Genomic DNA, 17,199 nt, shown 5'->3' with positions numbered 1-17,199 from the left:
CTGAAATTTAAAGTTGATATTTGTGTGATACATCAAAAAACAGTCAGTATTTAACTTATGTGCAAAACAGAAAACTAATTTGCACCCCTTGCATTGTAACATGGTTTTGTCCAGGAGACTGAAATAAGACGTTTCTTCAGTTAAGATCCTTAATGAATCAGGCCCAGAGTCCTCTGCTCACAAACGCTTTATAATTATATTACCAAATGATTTCCTATAAATATATTTAACTACTATTCTACTGTGTAAGGTACATCTAATAGAAAATGGTATAATTACAGAAAAATAGGATCTATCTTTAAATCAACATTTTATAAATAGGTCTATTAGACAACAAAATCTATTTACTTGAGCAAAAAACCTGTTAGATGAAGATATACAATGCTGTTACTCTGGCCACACTTAGTATTGTTCATAAATCTATGAGGATTTTGTCCTCAGGGAAACAGTAGCCTCAGTCAGATCCTACTTGTCTTTCTTCTTCCGCCGTTCTGCATTTTATTTTGCAGCTGGAGTCAGTACATATTTACGAACTCCACCCAAAATTGCCTCTGACTTCATGGGTAAGTTTATCAAGCTGCGGGTTTGAAAAAGTGGAGATGATGCCTATGGCAACCAATCAGATTCTATTTATCATTCATATAGTACATTCTACAAAATGACAGCTAGCATCTGATTGGTTGCTTTTAGTTTAGCTTTAACTTCACTTCTTCAAACCCGCAGTTTAATAAATTTACCCTCACGACTCTGACTTCACAGTCCTGTGTAAAACTTAGGAATTATTAATGCTACTTGACTGGGGCATATTTAAAAGAACCACCATACCTTGGGGGACAGGAATTTGTTGTAGGGTGCAATTTGCAGTATTATAGACAATCAACAAGAAACACGAGGGGAAGACATGTACAATTAAAAAAAAAGATGAAGTTGTAATTGTACATTTATAATAGTAAATGACAACTTTGTGGTGTATGGTATTAAAAGAGGCCTGTGATAGTCATACTGACTCACAATACACTCACCAAGTGTATACACCCGTTTGACCTTACAGTACTTTGAGACAATGGCAGACTGAACAGTCTGTGAGATACTGCATACAGTTCAGTCTGTCTATCCATGAAAGGGTTAACGTGAATTGCTAAGAAAAACTGTCCCCAAGGTGGGATTGTCAGACAGTGGTAAAGAGTGGCTTTGAAATGAGATCTTTTATCTTCCAAAGTCTAATTAGAAAGCATCACACATCCCCAGTAACTATGCTGACACAGACAGCCGCGTTAAGCACCAACAATAAAGAACAAGATCATAAGCAGCTCAAATGACAAATGACTTCCCCATAAATCATGTGTTCAACCCAACTGTTGCTGCCAGAACGAGATGCTCGGTGGCAAGCAAATAACAGTAAACTGCAGTTCCACTTGTAGGAAATGTCAAACTTTATCTGGGCTTTCTAGTAACACCATGTTCATGTGTACAGGACAAAATTCTAAATGAACAAAAACGACTTTAATTGTGAAAACCTAGAGAGGTAAATGCACTACGATACTAAAACAATATGCAACTGTTTAATAAGTAATGTATGTATAGCACTGAGTGCAACATAAGCTACAAGAGCATTTGGTCTAGTGTTTAAATGTATAAAATGTGTAAACTGCATGTTTCACTACTGTGGTGAGCATAAGAAGGGAAGGACATCTGGGGTAGATGATGGGACACTTAAACAAGCAATAAGTAATGTAGTCATAGTCCTGCAGGTAGGGTGCAATTAGCCAGCAGCTATACTTATTGTGCAGGGAATCGATAACAAGAAAATAAAATGATAAAATAATATGATATACAATGTCTGTCCACCTCTAAGTAAACATTAGAGTTTCCCTCCTTACTATGTTTTACCTTCATGCATTTTCTCCACATATTTCTATTCCGCATTTTCGGGAAAGCTGACAAGAACGCTCTTTTCTTTAATAAATATGTAACAGTGCTTGGGACCATTCTTCTCTCTGACGACACGCACCTTTCATTCCCACAACCAAACTGTGAAAATCAAACAATGTACCAAACACCAATTCTCCCATTTTGGTGCAGTGTTCAATTAATAAAATTATAAAGTGTAAAAGTGTTTATCCAAATGCGGCCTTACAGGAGGAGAAATACAGATGTATTTTGAATGCAATTTTCTCAATATCAAAAGTTTTGAAACTGAATATATATATATAAAAAAGCATATGTTTAATAAACAACTTAATAGATATGAACTATGTGAAGCCATGACATGCATTACTAGCTTGTAAGCATATCTTCAATGTGTGAAACCAGTTTAGGCATAATTGCAAAAAAAAATAAAAAAAAAATACTTGTGTAAACAAACCCTTAAAATGTAGCAAATCGGCAGAATTTCCATAAAACCCTTCAACACCTTCAAATGCCAGAAAATATAAAGAAGTTCAAATATTACCCCCCTCCCCTCAGTCACCGACAGCAGTGTACTCATTCCTGGTTGAATTCCAATATTTATCACAGTTAGCCAGATGGACTAGCTGCAGTAAGGTGTGCTTGGTGAAAATGGGAGTACTGGGATTGGATGTGCACTGATCACCTGACACAAAGCCAATTCTAGGCACCCACTTCCAACGGGGACCTGCTTCTACCAATCATCATTTATACTGCAATTCAGCTGGTGGCGTTGATCCCTTTAATAGAATTTACTATGGTGAAACATTTTCATTTCACTCAGACCAGGGGTGAAACTACACACAGTGCACTGGAAATGGTCTCAGGGAAAATTCCTGATCCTCACAAAAGTTCTCCCTCACCTCCTGTGGAGTCATTAGTTGCTGGATCTGGTCAAATCTGGTCCCTTGTTCCCTGTCACTTTGTAGCTCAGAGTGTGGTATAACATCTAACCCAGAATGCCTCAATGCAACAATGTGGTTGGGGCAATCACCAGAGACGTGAAGCTCCTCTTTTATACAGCTCCTCTGTGTTTTCTACTAAACATCTGCAGAGTATATGTCATATCCTGTATAAGATACTTCTCACTATGAAATTAAAAGATGCCTCAGGATCACAAAATAGCCGCCAGAATCCAACTTAATATAAAACTTTGTCCCCACAGTTCTGCAGAAAAGAAATGAGACACCTAAATTATGTATCAAACAGAGAAATGTAATATTCAATGTTAAAATGACACATTTCCATGTTTTAGGCTTAGTGGATATTTGTTTTGTTTTGGAGTTCAGCGTCCATAAATACAATTCATCATTACACTATGTGCCCAATAAAGAAAAGAGAAAAGGTAGTAGTAAAATTAGGTCATATTATCAATGTGAACACTAACTACTTTTAATATGTATGTGATATTAAAATATAATGATTAAATAAATGTTTCTGTATCTTTGTGGTTTCTACAGTGTAAATTGAGAACAAATTACACTAATACAAAGTGTGAGATCCAACATGAATATTATATGCAAGGAAAATAATTTCAATATAATTAGACACGTAGGCCAAAAAAAATCCCATTTAAACGCGTATGATTATAGAGACTACAGCAGTGTACAATGTGTTTAATGTCCACATAATGTATGCTTGATTGCTGCAGTAAATAGCATGCTCTCCTCCACATTGGTTTCCATCATTTTAAACCAATAAACATGTGTATTCAAATGTAAATGAATGAGTATTTTTAGATGGATTCAATTTTGTGGTTGGTGTTTACTGAATAGGATGTGGACAACATTGTCAGACAGGTATAATATCACCTTGTGATTTGTGTTCTATAAAATAACAAAATTCTGACGTGTGGGCTCGCAGATTCCAGCAGGTGTCATCCATCCACACGGTGTGAGCGCCCTTGCTTGCACCCAGCTATCATACCGAAAGCACAGGACATTGATCCAGGACAGTAGTACAAGTTCTGCTCAATGTGCCATAATACCCTGTTAAAGTGACTTCCAGGATAGGAGATGATCTCTGCTACAGATATGACCAGGTGCACTGAACACTTATGCTAATGCTGGAATAACGACTAATTGCTTTCACATTCCAGAAGATGCAGAAATTGTCCCTCTTTGCTTAAACAATGTCTATAACAAAACGGTAACTGCTGCCCCTGGTTATGTGTACTATACATTTCACATAGGAACAACAATGTAAGCAACAAATACCGTAGATGAGAAGAACATTATATCAGCCCAGAAATAGAAGGTCACAGAACACCAGATCAATTTATAGATGGAGCTGGATATTTGGGAGTTATGACTGAAAATGACAAATAAATGAATGTTTATGGTTCTGAAGGAAGACATCTTTGTGTAGAGAGAGAAACACATCCATGTTTCTGAAACAAAGGTGTTAAAAGATGAGTAGAGAAAACTTGGGGAATGGCAGTGTTTCTTTTGAATGAGTCTTATCTCTTAAACAATATAATTTCATGGTATTACACAGGAGGTGAGGATAGTGTTTCTTAGATGGCAGCTAAGGCAGATTGGATTCCGAGTCAGGGGAATAATGTAAATGGAGGGTTTAAGCAGGTGGAACTGATAGCTGATAGGCCGGAAGCTGAGGAAGTAAGTATCTTATGGTCTACACAACCACCTCTGTTGTGGAACACGTTCCAGCGAAGACACGGACCACTAATATAAGTGATATTATGGTATGAGTGACCTGTGAATATACATATCATCAATCCCTATAGTATATAATTGTACGTGAGCCCCCTAGGGTGAAATGTAAAGTTAATGAAGAATGCAAATCAGATAGTTTGATGTAGATATGTATGGCTAGTAAATAACCACAAGTATCCATCAGAAACACATTAAATGAAGGCAAGAGGGGAAGCAGCAGGAAAAGAGAACAATGTTCATAGTGTGTCTACCAAAATAATAATTAATACGTGAGTGAGAGAACGATGTGTATGTTAAGCAGGAGGGAAGAAATGTGAAACATGGTGTAAGGAATACTCATTACACCATGTACTATAGTGGACTTTACATACAAAGTAGAGAGCAGGGTCAGCAAGGCCAGCAATTTTTATATATATATATATATATATATATATATATATATATATATATATATATATATATATATATATATATATATATATATATATATAGCATTAAGAATGAATTTCAATGGAGATACCCTGAAAAACTGCCAAACAGAGAAGCGTGATTCATCGCTCCACAGAACATATTTCCACTGCTCCACAATCCAGTGTCAGTGTGCTTTACATCACTCCATCCGACGCTTGGCATTGGTCTTGGTGATGTGAGGCTTGCATGCAGCTGCTCGGCCATGGAAGCCCATTCCATTAAGCGCTTTGATTTTACGTGGTCTTCCTCTTCAGTTGCTGTTGTTCCTAAAGACTTCCACTTTCAAATATCACTTACAGTTGACCATGGAGTATTCAGCAGGGACGACATTTCAAGCACTGTCTTACTGCAAAGGAGGCATCCTATCACAGTACCACACTTTAAGTCACTGAGCTCTTCAGAACGACCCATTTTGTATCACAAATGTTTGCAAATGGAGACTGCATGGCTAGGTGCTTGATTTTATACACCTCTGGCAACGGGTCTGATTGAAACCCCTCAATTCAATAATTAACAGGTGCAGGTGTGGCCAAGTACTGTTGTCCATATAGTGTCACTGTATGTAAGTGTGTGTGTGTATATATATATATATATATATATATATATATATATATATATATATATATATATATACACACACAAGTTAACCCGTGCATGATACTCATGCATTCTAGTCAAATCAAGCTACTTAAGGTGTTAAAAAGGTTCTTGTCATCTTCATCGCCACACACACACACGCCGCTAGGCTTTTATATATTAGATAATGCTAAGAATTTAGTAGGTCAGTGTAGTATATAACTCCGCCCAGCAGGTGGTGCTGCAGCTTGAGCACTCTGTCACCCGGTAGTTTTTTCCACACACACACTAACACAGCATGTGTGTTCATGAGGTAAAATTACCTCACGAAAATGAGTTTGAGCCCTCAACTCGTAAATTTAGCCTTTACTATCCCTCCCACAGGGGAAAGGGGGGATGATGGAAGTTAACTGACTTCACTATTATATTTTTTTTGTCAAATAATGTCAGTATACCAAATTTCAGGTCAATTGGATGAGCCCTTTCTGAGAAAATAGTTTTTTTCACACACACACACACACACACACCGCTAGGCTTTTATATATTAGATAATGCTAAGAATTTAGTAGGTCAGTGTAGTATATAACTCGCCCAGCAGGTGGCGCTGAAGCTTGAGCACTCTGTCACCCGGTAGTTTTTTTTCACACACACACACACACTAACACACGCCGCTAGGCTTTTATATATTAGATTATATATATATATATATATATATATATATATATATATATATATATTTATTAGTGGCTACCAAAGGAGATATAGGACACACTTACAATAAATCAGGTGCAAAAATAAGTTTTCATAATGCGTTCTTAACTTTATTTGTAATTCATGTTATATTTACTCATTATTGCTCTGTATTGACATCACTCAAACAATATTTTGATTGTGCTCATTGGAGACAGACAAATGGAAAATACATATTAACACAATGGCACTGCCAGAGGCTGTCAAAATATAAAAGTTTATTTTATAGCCAAATACAGTCTCTTGTTCCATCCCTACTCAAGTGAGGAGAAGAAGCAATAAGTGATCTGAGCAGAACATAATAAAAGGTATTTGTCTATAGGGCTGCCTGTAACAGGAAATCTTCCTGAGTGAGGAGCTGTCTAGTCAGCGGAGTGCTGAAATGTACATAGTGCATCAATATCACCTTCTCAATGCATCATGTACAGCATTTATCTGCCAATTTCTATATATTCCTTTATAACACGTAAATGAAAAGCAGTCAATAAGGGGAAGGGTAGTGGTGGGAGACAAGGCTAACAGTCAGAGAAGGCAGCTTTATAGGAGAGATGAAAACAATATTAGAACAGAGACATTTAAATAGTAGTAAATGTAAACGAGGGAACTGTAGGCAAGAAATACAATATATATGGCAGCAAAAGCAAGCAACAGGGAGAAGCTTTGTGTATATATTCTGTGCTGAGACACTAATGGAGAACCTAGTGCTTATATGACTTTTTTAATAGAGCCATAGTAGGCCCGTGAGGGGGATTTGTCTTTCCTGAGCATTCTTTGTTTTCCAGGATCTGTGCCATAAAGATTGTTAAATCTCAGAAACACCTCTCCTTCCTCCTCCACTTGCCTTTCTCCCCCCTCTTTGCCTGGCTGTGAGGACGGGGAAGATGCAGCACTGAGATTCAGCTGATAGACAGATGGAACAGGGTAATTACACACAGGAGCTGAAGCGTTTTCTAGAATTACGAATGTGGGTAGACAATTAAACTCTTTTCCAGAAGATTACCCTTCTCCCTCCCATCTGTGCTTCATTTAGAAGTTTTAAGGGGGCTATTTAACATGGACCACCATCCCAAAAAAGAGTTCTGAAGAGACAGAATGCAGTAAATCAGCTGTACTCTATGGTAAATCATATAAATATAGTGACTACCTGGGTATATAGACAGCACCTTGACAAGGGGTTTATAATGACTTATATCATGGAGGTAACCACTGGTAATAACTTCCATTATAATGTATTTTTGTTGCTCAGTTGAGTGTTGGAAATCTCCCATCTTTGATTGTCTAGAGATGTTTTATTGCCTCATAGGTTTTTAAGTTAAACATTATTGTTAGAGGCTCGACGAAGAGAGAAGAGAGCGGATGTTTCTGCCGATACAGCCCAAACAGTTGCTATGGACTAAATGACCCCGTTAGCAGTGAGAGATCTGTATCACTCTGCTCTGTTCTTACATTTGTCAGATCTGGCGTGGCTCCAGTTGTTAAAACATTATGTTCCAATGCTCCAGGGGCAAACAGACAGTAGAAATGTATTCAGAGGTGTACTATGTACACACAAGCAGTGTACATAGCACTATAATACATCCAAGCCAGCCTTCACTCAGCTGATAGACAGAATTTAACTCTACAGTATGTGTAGCCGGCTGCTTTACCTTCTACACAGTGGCATTTATCTTTAATAAACCAGGAAAAAGTTCTCAGTGCAAATAGCTATTTTAAATAATTTTGTACTTAAAGTGGAAATGGTTCGGGGGTTGTGAAATAAGGGGCAATACTTATAGATGTGACTAAAAATATAATGTAAATTAGGTAACATTGACAGAATTAGCTAAAGTTCAATGAAGGTCTCTTAAAAAAAGATCTGAAAATACAGCCCTCCATTTCTGTTTCTTGGAATGTTTTTTTTTCTTTGTAAATAATTTTATTATGTTTGTATTAAGGTATATTTTTTAAAACAACACATTATTAGCACGTTCTCTGCCGAGAGGGTTATTAAGCTTAGCGCTTCAACTTCAAAATGCCAACAACACTAATTAATTTGTACAAATATAAAGCCAGAACCTGACTGTCTAGACCACTGCATTAGCTGAGCTCGCCCACCACATACACTGTTCTCTGGGATGGAAACATGGCCATGGCACCATTTTGCAGTTGATTTATAGAATACATATGATAAAACTTAAAAAAGTAGGCTTTACTAGTAAAGAAATCTACTTTTACCTTTCTGATGAATACACTTTATCGGCATTATTAATCACCCACTATCAGGCCAATATAATGAAGTATAATTATTATGGAGACACTAAAACAACTCCTCATATCTTCCACTAACATATACCTTATTAGTTTATACTAAGGTAATCTAACAGGCCTAATAGTACCCTTTATCCTCTTCTCACAAATACAAAACAATTACAAAAACGTTGAAGGCAGTGGGGAAATACAAAGTGGTCCTGAGGAGTCATCACAGCAAGGACAGGGTTATTTAGAAGATCTACCGGATACCATCTCTGTTCAGCTGCTGGAGACTTCATCTCTGTTATTGGTCCTCTTTGTGGCTTCCTCAGAGGCAGAAGCTGCCACCACAACAACTATGAACTTGTGGAACAGATCGCTGCTGGCTCTGTGTTCAGCAGCGAGTATGATGCCAAAGAAAAATACCAACCACAGAGCTACTCCAAGCTGGTGGAAAACCACAAGAGACCAAAAGCAGAAGAGGACGGTCAGTGAAGATAAATTAGGATGGACAGTTATGGTTGTCAGCAGCTATCTTAAGATTTCTACAATGACTAAATCATCTTTCATGTCTCTACCATCCACGGTGTCCTCATTCCAACCACACCACTAGTAGCTGCACAGTAACACCAGTCACCAATGGCTGCTTTATGATTGGCTGATAACGCTGCTGCCTTACAGTAGCCACACCTACTCTCATCACCACCAGCTACAATTGTTACTGCACTACCTTATGTATCCAGTGTTGCCCACACCTCTTAGATTGTAAGCTCATGTGGGCAAGACCATCATTACCCTGTGTTTTATGTCATTGTATGTTATTTATTTCTGTTATGATCCCCTCAATGTACAGGGCTAGATAATAAGTTGGTGATTTATAAATAAAGTAGGATAATAATACCCTATGAGATTTGATGTAATGTAGATTAAATTTTCCTCTGTTATACCACAATATTAACTGTTTCAGGTACATTAAAATCTAAAACAAAGATACATTCAAATCAACAAGATTATTTTGTTAAGATAGTAATGTAGTAGATAAGTGTGTTACCCTGTCTCTCCAGTGGAGGGCGTGCAACAGTTGCCCCCAAAGGAGGGAAGCTGAATAATTTGTCCATGACACAAGATACATATTTACAATTATCAGCTATTCTGAGAAGATAACTAGTCATAAAATAATGGTACAAGTGTTTTCATTGCTATGGTAGTTTCTTGACTTTAAACTACAGAGTTGACTACTTACAGCACTGAAGCAGAATCCATCGTCCTCTCAGAGTCGGCCCTCATCTGAAAAATCCAGAGGGCCCGAGAGGATGACTGATCCCCTTGACAGCCCTCCCTTGATGGCCATATAAATGTTGCACCAGAAATACTAATGTTCTATGATGGACAACATTGATGGCACCAGAGAACCAGGAGAGCATTACGATTTGCAGTATGGGATGGGGGGAATCTGCTTATGTCCATGGACTCTTCTTCTGTGAACATAATAGATCGCCTGTATTTTTCATATCTCCTCACTTCCGTTGGAAGGCTGTCATCCATAGGAATGCCCCCACCATGCTCTGCCTGAGTATCCGCTTGTATACACCTGAAGTGTAATTGGAAAGTGTTTGCACTCCTCTTTGAATGAAAGGAGCAGTGTAAATGCAAATTACCAATGTTATTTAAAGGTAGAGGTGACATGCATCCTCCTTCAGCGAGAGTGAACGGCGCAGGGATGACACAATGAAGAAATGAGGCCTTGATGAGTACAACAGAGGCACTGGTCCATATAATTATCTGAGTTAACCCCAAAAAGTATCAATATATTATTTCAATAAAACAGCTATTTCTCATGCGAGTTACACAGGAATCATCTTAATATAAAAATGTGCGCGGCCCATCCTAATGCACAGACGCTTTATATTGACATCTGGTGAGAAAACTGCATTTTGTCAGAGGGCTGCCAATAAAAGATACATTTTGTTTTTTTTAACACAGGGAAAGGGTAATGAAGGGCTCTATGACCCAAAAAGGTTAAATATTTAAGCTTATAGGGGCATATTCAATTGTTAGATATGCCCGTGGCATTTAAACTATTACCGTTTTTACGGTAATAGTAAGCCGGATTTCAGCTCGCAGCTCCCTGAGCCGCGAGCTGAAATCCAGCAAGAAAAGTACCGTAATAACAGTATTTACGCACACTATTACCGTAATGACGGGGCACGTTAATTTTGGCTGTAACGCCAACAATTGAATATGCCCCATAGCGTTAGACATAAAGCACAGAAATAACACAGCTCATACTATTTAGACAACACTGTTTTTACATCAAATAGCCAGACAGTGGAGCCTGTACGTGTCAGGAATCACCAAGCTGTTAATAATAAAATCTTAGATGAGAGAATTATTTATAAAGTTCATTTTGATAAGTTTCCCATGAGGTGAGATTTATCTCGGTCTCAGATTCACATTTCACCTGTAACCCGCTACACTTATAGATGCAGAGTAAACTTCAGATTTTTCCTTATTTAATCAGATTAACTACAGCATATCAGCCTTGTTCGCCTTATTTAGCACCGTGCACCATAGCAGCCAGTTCTGATAGATCAGGCACATAGGAAATATAGCAACTATTAATAACTAGCTAAAGTACCCAGCATTGCCCAGGTTTAAATTTTCAAGTTACTAAGTTATCAATGAGTTGGATGTAACTGTCAACCTTTTAAAAATAATTATCAGCTTAGCAGCTCTTCCAACACACCCATGAGGTGGCTGCCCAGTGTCGCTTTTGTTTTTATATTAAATATCATACAAATTCATCCAGTGTAAGGCCCAGATCAGGCTCCCCAGGTCAAAGTTCTGCCCAGTGTACACCAATGGAAGGTCCGGCCAGAACCCTAACCCCCTATAACCTGGCCAGGATCCAACTGGACCACCTTGTGTTGGTTTCATCTCAATCGGTACAAGGGTGTCCAAATGCTTAACCGGACAGACAAACAAACCACTGATTTTTATATATATAATAAATGTTTTAACAATATCACAAATTGACAGAACATCTGAAAAGTTGTAGAAGTCAGAGAATTGTGTGAATGAGAATAAATGCTTTTTTATAAGGACAATTCAAATAAAATCTCATTAGAACGCTAGAGAACATAATACATCTTAACCCAAATCATTACAAATTCTCAAAGTAATTAATTTCTTTGTGCTCCTATAAAAAGGTATTTGTAGGAATGGAGTTTATAATAAGGAAATAAAAGTAATCTAGTGTTGTTGGCAAAATGCCAATATGTCTCTATAAAACGGTGGTCTGAACAGGGCTGAAGGTCTCTAGAGGGCTTGGTACATGGACACCCTACAAACTACTAGTACCAAAGAGGAAGTAGAAAGTTTGGATGGTACAAGTTTAGAGGCCAATACATTCAGTTACATCCTTTAATCTAAGCATACACTGGTGTTTTCTACAGCATTTAAAGACACAACTGAAAGTGCATGTAAACCATATTGCAGTTAAGTATATGCTCAATCTGCATGTATTAAAGGTGAGTTTTCGACAAAACAGGAATTTGCTATATTGTTCAAGACAAAGCATATGTAAAAGTTTCTTACCCGCACCTCACTGCAATTACAATCAACAGAAAGTATATAAATTTTAAACACGTCAGGTGTCCTGAAATTAAAAACAAGAAAAAAAAGCAGCACAGTGAAAATTAAGAGCGTGTTAAAACACAAATATATGTGGTCTCATTTAGTGCAATGCTTTTTATTTCCAGATTCATATACACACACAAAACACGTCTTAAATGCAGAATGTCAGTGTCAGTGTATATATAGTCTAAAGATAGATGGTGCTTGCAACCCTGACTATATGGGCCATTTTTTGTGAATGGCCCATCTGATACTAAATTAGTTTTACACTAAAGTCATCTTTTTGTTGATTTTGTTTTCAATCTGGATGGGCCTCAACATAGGGTTCAGCTATAGCACCAATTGCAATGACAGTCATGATCATGAGAAAATGTAATGTAACATTTAAAGTACATTTTTATTAATGCGATACAGGAAAAGAAGCTTAGTTGTTCCCATGAACTAATTATATACAATATTTGCTTGAGAAATCAATGATTATTTCCCTGTAGAGCTCCTTCAGTGGGAAAATGAATAACAGTAGATTGCAAAATATATGGGTTCAATTCTGAAGGTTTGTCAATGGTGTTACAAGGGGTCAATCTTCAGACTCACTTCAAAACAGACACACATAAACCAGCTAGTCTCATATGGCTTTGATCAAACCATTAGAAATGGACAGGCCGATATGTTTTTACAGAGACCAACAAATACAAGGAGATACACATTGCTTCAGGCTGGGTGAGAAGCCATTAGAAGATGTGGTGTATATCGGCATGTGAACCCTTCTCATCCTCTTCATTCTCTGGACTACAACATCATGGAGAACAGAGGAGGCCGTCCCAGGGTAATCGGAGATCAGAGATCTCCCGTTACTCTCATACCAGAACGCTATTTGCAGCCTTCTCAGTGCTGGCTGACTGACATTCTTTTAACTTGGCCCCATGCAGAGAAAGGAGAATTCTGCCTGTTTTTAAAAGTGCTGTGAGGTTCCATCTCTTCCCAGTGTCAGAATAGAGTACAGGTTACACATAAATATTCTGTGCTTGTTCACAGCTCTTAAACACAAAGTTAAAATGCGGTAGAAGGCAAAAGATAACACACTGTGGGGGAGATTCAATTCTAAAAAAAAAAATCCAGGCGAAGTGTCTCCGGAACGGCCACAAGACTCCTGGCACAGACTGTTTTTTCACAGATATATCTCTCATGTTTGCTAGCGCCCCATAGAGGTACAAGCAAAAATGAGCGGATATTTTTACTGTATAAACTGTAAAAATGCAAAGCCACGGTGTCCCTCAGAAAATTGCGGCCAATTAATTACCTCTATAGTGAGTTTGTATCATAGATACCCACAATAAATGATTTGGCCAATGGATTGCATTTTAATGTACCTTTCAAACACCATGAAATATTGTGTCTATAATGTATATCACTTATTATGTTTCTCCTCCCCTCTCAGGAATATGTGCTTAATTGCTTTTTTTTATGCTCCGCCTGCCAGCGACATCATTAGCATACTCCCACTCCATAGAATGCCTCTGATCACACATTACCTCTACCAACACATCAATCTGTCCACCAATTACAAGCAACAAAGCTTGCTGCTGATTGGTGGAGGAGCTTCCTTCCATGTAGGGGAAGGGATGTTGTCTGCTCTGTGAACAGGCAGTACTGAATCCAAGAACAGCTGACAGTACGGACATGGATCCTTTATAGGGCAGAATCCCAGTTCTCATAACTACCTTGGTGAAAGGGGAATATGACCACTTCTATGCTGCTGTAAATGTGAATCTTTATTACTACTATAATATTTCCTCTATTCCATTGTATTTCCATAGTTGATGATAAAATAAAATTGTATTACGTTTGGTAGCTAGTGGTCCCTGGGTTGCTATGTGTGTGTGCCAGGGGCATAGAATTTAGATTGTAAACTTCAATTGGGCAGGAACTGAAGAGACAGATTATATACTCTCTGTAAAGAACTGCATAACATGAACACCTTATACAAAAAAACTTTTAATAATAATTATCAAAATTATAATTTCACATTTGCAAATGTTAGTGTCCTGTCAGTGGCATTCACATTCATTTTATTGCACAATACTTCCACTTCTTACAGGTGCCGCTTTTAATAGCTGCCCGAGAACTGCAAAAGGTTCAGGAAAAGGGATTGGTGATCACAGAGCCTGCAGTTTTGGTAGCTGTTTACTCACATCTGCATTTTGTCTATAGTCTATAATCAGTCTATAATGTATGTACACTTTTAAGAATTAAAGTGCCCTTAATCTTGCTCTTTAATTCTAATCAAACTAGTATACAACATAGTAATGTAGATAATAATGATTAGGCAGCCAGGAGAAGACTCCATTGCATTCAGATATTGGACATCTGAATTACTTTCAGTGATGCACAATCTAGAGGTTTAATTGACATCTATGTGTTATTGTGACATTATTTTATACAAACACCTCTTTTTAAAATGTTGAGTGAGCATAAAGAAGATCAGAGAAGTGTTTAATCCATACTCCACCCTCCCTATTTACACTGATTAGTTGTAGTTTTTCTTTATGCACATAACATTGTCAGTTGTATCATTATGTAAGAGACTTCGGACAGTCTGTAATGTTGCAGAATGTAGAATGTTAGCTCACATTCAGAGGGTTAGTTATTAATATAGCGCTAACTGCAATTGTAGAGTAACCCATCGCAAACTGGCAGTAACTAGCTGTGTATAATAGAGTGGGTGGGGATATAATACTCGGGGAATTGAAAAGTGAATTGTTGAAGTTAATAGAATGTTATAGATCTTACACTAATTTCAGTCACACAATTTGGCCTCATTAATAAATAGCACAGATAATAAATATATAAATAATAAAAATTAGTTAAGAATTTTAGAGCCAGTCCATCAACAAGGTGCAAACAATCTCTGGCCAAACAACATTTGACGCAATAAAATGTGACTGTTTTTATGACAGCGATATTTCAGCTATATGTTGATCTATGTGTCTTAAGACATTCAACACCTACTGTATCTGTAGGACACACATCAGTAGGATATAGCCCTACACAGTCCTGAGTGTACAGGATCCATGAGCAATCTTGGCTCAGAAAACCGATTGACTTCACTAATCAGTATTCATACCGCATGCTATCCTATGTTTTTGTGTTACCACAAAAGTGCTGTGACAATCTCATGTTTCCATGGCCCCACAAACTGTTACTATACCACCTCCCACAGACTGTGCTACGAATGACATGTACAAATTCATGTGTACCTCTCACTGTAAATGTTATTCTCCTTGGTTCGGACTGTCTTCTGAGCCAGCCCGTCTTCATAAGACCAGCAAGTATCAGGCAGCATCAATGCCTGCAATATAGAGACACGTAGGTCAATTTCATAATGAAGTTTAGAATCTTGATGATAAGGAAAAATTAAAGATAATGAGCAAACATTAAATTCATTTTCTTAAGGCAACGGCTGGAAGCTGAATGGAGGGAATAGTGCAAATGTCATCAAAATGGGATTAATACCGAATATTCAAGGATTTACTGAAATTCTGGGCAGCTGAAAGGGTATATCACTTTATCCATATAAACCTTTCTATACAGCCATATATCATTAAATAAATAATGCTGGCACACAAATGTCTTCCGTTTCTCTAAGGGAATTTCATTATTTAAAATATAAATAAAATGCATACTATATAAATGCTATATAAATAACTGTATAGTCAAAACAACCAAAAGGTAGACATCTGTAAGAATAAGGTTCAGGGAAAGAAGATGAGAAACAATCAAATAGGACCAAGCAAGATTCCTCAGAAGAATCATAAAGAAAATGGTCTGGTCGAAAATGGCAAAGATGAGTATGTATAATTGGGTCCCTATATACGAAAGCACATGCATACAGTGGAAAGCCTTCGTCATCATTTATGGACAATTTTTCTTCTAAAATAACATAGCATAACAGATCCAAAGGATTGATGTTGTAAGTATAATGCCTGCCCTGGCTTAGTAGGCTTTTGGCTGCACTCTCTAACAAAAGTTTAACTGACAGGTACTTTTGTGGCATCCTTTGTCCAATGTCCACTTTTCATCCTAAATAATATGTAACCAGTTTATGGCAATGCATGGCAACTTAGTAGTAACCTCATTAGTGGGTGCGGCGTAAGGAAAGAAAAGGGAGTTCCTTTTATTCCAGGTTAAGTAATGTCTAACTGGGAAGGATAAAAGATAATGCAGTCTCTGAATCTGTAATCACGAATGGGAGCTAATTTGCCTATATAAACCTACATTGATTAATGGTATTATATAGTAAACAATACAAAAGATACTCTCATATTTCCTGATGTACAGAATAAGGGCTTTTTAGTAATAAACAAGCTGTGTTTTGATGAACAGGCTGTGAGATGAGAGCCCGCACAAAACACCTTTGTTCTCTCAATGGTAAAAGAGATGTATCAGAATATTCACTATAATATATTGGCTTACAGGCCAGTCTTGATAAAGATTAGACGACATACATAGAACTACAGTCTATTATCATAACAATATGTATTGAATAATAATATTTTAGTGTGGTTGCAAAATTCAGTCTGATGAGATACACGCCCTAAAAAAAGAGGGCCACACGCTTCAAAGATCAGTAGTTTATATGAAATGCATATTGAAGGTTGTGTGTAAACCTGATATTCCAATATTGTGGTAGGAAATCACTCCAATATGATTTCCAAGCTGCCTGAAACATTTCTGCTGTTTCATTTAACACTACCGACTTTGATGAATAGTTAATTATACAAATTATCCTTTGTATGTGGTATGCAAAAATAAAGCGTAACCTTTTTTCCTCTGTAGATGAAGCTTTGGAGAGCTGAATTTATGCCCCAGCAGGTGGCCCTGGCACTAACAATGGCAGCATGCTCTTTGCACTAGC

The 17,199-nt window shown here is 37.4% G+C and overlaps 1 protein-coding gene and 1 long non-coding RNA gene across 6 annotated transcripts in view; one reads left to right on the top strand and one right to left on the bottom strand.

Moving 5' to 3' along the window:
* The window catches only part of KIRREL3 (kirre like nephrin family adhesion molecule 3), a 541,498-nt gene that overhangs the window by 229,254 nt on the left and 295,045 nt on the right, over window positions 1-17,199 (top strand). The gene's annotated exons all lie outside the window — the stretch shown is intronic.
* LOC142107219 (uncharacterized) overlaps window positions 1-17,199 on the bottom strand; it is a 339,875-nt gene that overhangs the window by 297,876 nt on the left and 24,800 nt on the right. For 3 of the 4 annotated variants that reach the window (XR_012679905.1, XR_012679904.1, XR_012679906.1), the window contains exons 5-6: window positions 15,542-15,633; window positions 12,246-12,306 (exon numbers count right to left, since the gene is read on the bottom strand). This is a non-coding gene — a long non-coding RNA (uncharacterized LOC142107219). The remainder of the gene's footprint in view (window positions 1-12,245; window positions 12,307-15,541; window positions 15,634-17,199) is intronic. The other variant, XR_012679907.1, reaches the window with a different exon arrangement.

The sequence above is a fragment of the Mixophyes fleayi genome, chromosome 11 (genome assembly GCF_038048845.1).
Source record: "Mixophyes fleayi isolate aMixFle1 chromosome 11, aMixFle1.hap1, whole genome shotgun sequence".
NCBI lineage: Eukaryota > Metazoa > Chordata > Amphibia > Anura > Limnodynastidae > Mixophyes > Mixophyes fleayi.
The sequence above is the reverse complement of the archived record's forward strand: the minus strand, read 5'-3'. Positions and strand labels throughout refer to the sequence as shown.